This window comes from Mobula birostris, chromosome 28 (genome assembly GCF_030028105.1).
Source record: "Mobula birostris isolate sMobBir1 chromosome 28, sMobBir1.hap1, whole genome shotgun sequence".
NCBI classification, from domain to species: domain Eukaryota; kingdom Metazoa; phylum Chordata; class Chondrichthyes; order Myliobatiformes; family Myliobatidae; genus Mobula; species Mobula birostris.
In genome coordinates, this window is record NC_092397.1 from 36,283,480 (window position 1) to 36,288,476 (window position 4,997).

The 4,997-nt window shown below is 46.3% G+C and overlaps 1 non-coding gene across 1 annotated transcript; it reads right to left on the bottom strand.

Annotated features, from left to right (window-relative positions):
* Positions 1 to 3,063: 3,063 nt before the first annotated feature.
* Positions 3,064 to 3,135, bottom strand: trnam-cau (transfer RNA methionine (anticodon CAU)). The gene has a single exon. It is a non-coding gene; the product is annotated as a tRNA-Met (tRNA).
* Positions 3,136 to 4,997: the final 1,862 nt, after the last annotated feature.

The window sequence follows — 4,997 nt, forward strand, 5'->3', positions numbered from 1 at the left end:
CATTAAGCTGGATGCCAACCGCCGTAAAACAAGATACAGACAGACAGACATTACCTCGCCCCACCCCCCCACCCCAAGGTCACTCTCTGAGCGTCTGTTCGGAGGGTCCAGTGTTGTGGGAGGGGCAGGGTGGCTTTAAACCCGGCGTTACACATTCCATGGTATCGTTCTCTCCAAAGTGTTTCAGCTGTTCCTTTGCCTGTCTTCTCCACACAGTCATCCAGACAAACTGAGAGAGTCGGCACGAGTGCTGGGAAAGTGCGGGAGTTCATATCTCACAGCAGCAGTCTCTGTTTAATGTTTCGGAGTGACGGATTCGGTCATTGAGTGTAACGTCAAACGACCTTGAGATACAGACGTCGTGAGGGAAAAGTGAAAACAAAATGATGAATGTCCCTTGTTCTCGGGAAACACTCCAGTTTTGGGCTATTTACACACTAGATTGTCCCATATTCTAATCCCGTCTTCATTTGAAGCAGGAGAACGGTCTCCTCGTCGGTAAATTGAACATCGGTCTGCCGCGTGACAGGCGGGGATACTAACCACTGAACTAACGAGGAATAAACAAGAGTGGGGAATCTGTCACACGGATGTCAGTGTGTAGGAGAACTCATGGAGTCACTCTGATGTTTGTTTGTTGAGTGTAGAGCTGGTGCATTTTACCCATCCGCTCCTCACTTTGTGACTGGACCTGTCTCAGAATTCCTTAGCAATTCAGTCACTTACTGAGTTCAAGAACTGGGCAAATGAGGGGATCCCATTAACGTCTAACTGCATGTTGTTTGAACGGGTATTTATAATCAGGATTTGTTTCCCATTTACTGATACGTGAAACAGGAAACCATTCGTAGCCCTTCCAATCTCTCGGGTGGATTCTCCCTTCAGTCGGATCCCAGGTGCTGTGTTTCTCCGGTCTGTCGGAACGTCGCGACATCAACTGGTCGCAATAGGAACTGCAACAGAGTGAGGAACGATCCTTCAGAAAACAGCTCAGACACTGAGAATCGAGTTACAGAATCTTATAGCCCCAGAGACCATTCAGTCACCGAGTCTGGTTTGCATCATGTGGAGATGGTGGTATAGTGGTGAGCATAGCTGCTTCCCAAGTAGTTAACACGGGTTCCATTCCCGGCCATTGCAGGTTGTACACTTTCAGGCTAAAGAAAAAACCTTCGCCGAGCACTATGAACGCAGAATCCTAATTCCTGAGCAATTTGTTCTGAGTGAAATTCACTCTAATGGATCTGATGGATTCCTCATGTACGATGGTGGTGGTCCCTCATGTAGGATGTTCCAGGACCCCAAACTGAATAAAAAGCTCAGCATTAGACCCAGGAAGTCCGTTAGTTCCACGGACTCCGCTCGAGGAAACCCACACTTTGTGGTCAAATCGAACATACGTTTTCCTGACCAAAGACATAACCTGCCCCAGCTATTCTCTCGTTCCTTCTTTCATCCGGCAGAAGGTACAGAAGCCTGAAAGAACGCACCACAGTCTCAGGGATAGTTTCAGTCCCATTGTTGTGTCGATTGAATGGTATCCCGGAAGATAGATGGATGTTTGACCTCAGAATCCACCTCGGTACGAAGCTGCACTTTATTATATACCTGCGCCGTGCTTTCTCTGTCGCTGTTACACTTTATTCTGCACTTTGTTATTGCTTCACCTTGTTCTCTTCCAATACACTGTGTAATCTCTATGAACCGTGAGAATGAGAAGTGTTTAACCGTATTTCGGTATATGTGACTAAAACATGTAGAACAGATTCAATTCTCACTGAGCCCGTTGCGGCGGCAGTTGGGAGCGCCGGCCTCCGGACAGCGCAGAGTTTCCCAGCTGGCAATGAAACGTAGCAGGAAAACAAGAGCTGAGATCACAGAGGGGGAGCAGCGAGAGAGGGTTTCACTGAACTCCTGTCGAAGGGAAGATTCAAACTTCTTCAGTATAGGTATCCCTTATTGACATCAATGGATCTGGGGTTGAGAGGGTGAAAATTCCTCGGCATACACATCAGCGAGGATCTCACGAGGTCTGTAAGTACCGGCCGCGTGGTGAAAAAGGCACAGCAGCGCCTCTTTCACCCCAGACAGTTGAAGAAATTTGGTAGGGGTCCCCAAATCCGAAGGACTTTCTCCAGGCACAGAATTGAGAACACCCTGACTGGCTGCATCACTGCCTGGTATGGGAACTGTACTTCCCTCAATCACAGGACTCTGCAGAGAGTGGTGCGGACAGCCCAGCGCATCTGTAGATGTGAACTTCCCACTGTTCAGGACATTTACAGAGACAGGTTTGTAAAAATGATCCGAAGGATCGTTAAGGACCCGAGTGACCCGAATCTCAAACTGTTCCAGCTGCTACCATCCGGGAAACAGTACCGCAGCATAAAAGCCAGGACCAACAGGCTCCGGGACAGCTTCTTCCACTGGCCATCAGACTGATTAATTCAAGCTGATACAATCGTATTTCTGTCATATTGACTGTAATAAATATAGTAATATCTATTACATATTTACTATAAATTGCACATTGCTCATTTAAACGGAGACGTAACGTAAAGATTTTTAGTCCTCATGTATTTGAAGGACGTAATTAATAAAGTCAATTCAATTCAATTCCATGGAAGAGACTTCGTCGTGCACTCGTCGAATCAGAAACGAGAAAATGTGCAGATGATGGAAATCCAAGCAACACATACAAAATGCTGGAGGAACTCAGCAGGCCAGGCTGCTTCATGATCCTGAAGAAGGTTTTCAGCCTGAAACATCAACCGTGTACTTTATTCCATAGATGCTGCTGCACATTTTCTCGTGTACGAGAAAGCGAGAGAGAGAGAAAAAGCTACTGGAGTACTAGCGTCCCTGGGTGGGCTCGAACCACCAACCTTTCGGTTAACAGCCGAACGCGCTCGCCGATTGCGCCACAGAGACGAGAATTAAATGATTACGAATAAATGACGAATCTCAATTGAGATGCGATTTCCTTTTATAGTTGTATAATGTGTCATATCTAATGTGTTTTAAAACACAAGGATGAATATCTGCTGCCGCCAACAGAGATTATAGCAGAGGATGGTTTCGATCCATCGACCTCTGGGTTATGGGCCCAGCACGCTTCCGCTGCGCCACTCTGCTACAGGGAATACTAAAAAATGTTGAACTGTGAATGTTGCGCGATGTTTTCTGTATGTATGTATGCGTTTAAGCCTGTGGCTGTACATGTCTGGGTCTCGTTCTGTGTCTGTATATGTCTGTGTTCGTATATGTCTGGGTCCATTCCGTCTTCTTCCCGTATTCATAATCAAACGTACTTCATTTTCTTTGTTTATTCCCTGTTTCTTCTCTTTCTCTTTTTCCCCACCTTTCTTCCTTGCTTCCCTACTTTCTGGCCCACCCAGTTATTATCTTCGTGCCTTTTATGTTCTGTCCCGTCTTGCACCTTGTTCCCGATATTTCGCCCGTGAACACGAGGAATTCTGCTGATGCTGGAAATTCAAGTAACACACATCAACGTTGCTGGTGAATGCAGCAGGCCAGGCAGCATCTCTAGGAAGAGGTACAGTCGACATTTCGCCGGTGAAATGTGTTTTACTTTATTTAATTGTACAGACGGAGAATTCATCCCACTGGTCGGCTCATTTTTAATAAACAGCGACGTTTTCAGCCGAGGTGCCATTAACTTCCTAATCCTGTCCTGATGATTGAATGAATCTCGGAGTTCCTTCAGTGTTGAAACCGCAGTTCACCTTGTGAAGCGGAACTCGCGACGTTGATGTACTGCAAGCACTCACCTCAAATGCAGCAACTCCTCCACCGGGATTACCTGTTGGTGTCATGTTCAGAGCATCACGGCCGGACCAGTGAGTGACAGATGGGGAGATGTGGAGTATCGCTGATGCTTCGCACCTCCCTGCCACGCGGGGCGGGTTTTCCATTTCACCACCACAGCTTTGTAACTGAAACAGTAAGGATCGGATTTTAACTCTCCCACGTGGGACGGTGTGAAGACAGGCAGGCAGTTGCTTATCCCCTGGCCTGCTGAGTTACTCCAGCATTTTGTGTGTGTTGCTCGGAATTTCAACATCTGGGATTTCCACCGATTTTTAAATTCACAGTCACCAACCTGGAGATGCCGGGGATTGAATTCCTTGCCTGTCCATCGCCTCCCTCTGGTGCTCCTCCTCCGTTTCCTTTCTTGCATGGTCTTCTGTCCTCTCCTATCAGACTCCCTCTTTTCCAGTCCTGTATCTCTTTCGCCAAACAACTTCCCAGCTGTTTGCTCCACCCCAGCCCCTCCCGGTTTTACCTATCACATGACTTCCCCTTCCTCCCCCCTCTACTACTCATCTTTATTTTCTTCAGTCCTGCTGAAGGGTCTCGGCCCGAAACGTCGACTGTTCTCTTTTCCATAGATGCTGCCTGTCCCTCCAGCATCTTGTGTGTGTTGATCCGTGTCTTCTGTCTCACTTGCCAAACCGCTGAATCTGCTTCCTTATAACATCTCCCAAAACCTTTGATTAAGTAGACATTCTGAGAAATGTTCTTAGTTGTAAAAATAAAATTCGAATTGATTAATTCAATAAAAGCTGTTAACACATACCAAATCAAACCACAAACAATATAATTAAAATACCTTTTTTGATTAAGGAAATTTACCCTTTCTCTCCCAGAGGCAGACACTTGATATGAGTTGTTTGTCTGGTCTGGGAATGAGTTCCCAAACATTACATTGAAATTATATCCGCTGGTGAATCTCACACCCACACAAACAACAGACACAGAGACAAACACACACACACACACACACACACACACACACACACGAACACTCACCACACGAACACTCACGCACACTCACGGTAGAAAACTGAAAGAGTAAATGTGACAAACACAGTGGGGATATGAAAAAAAAAGTCCTGGAAATACTTCAGAGGAACTGTCTCAATATTAGTTGCATGTGGACATCAATAAATACGCGATGGTCATAACATCCTGGC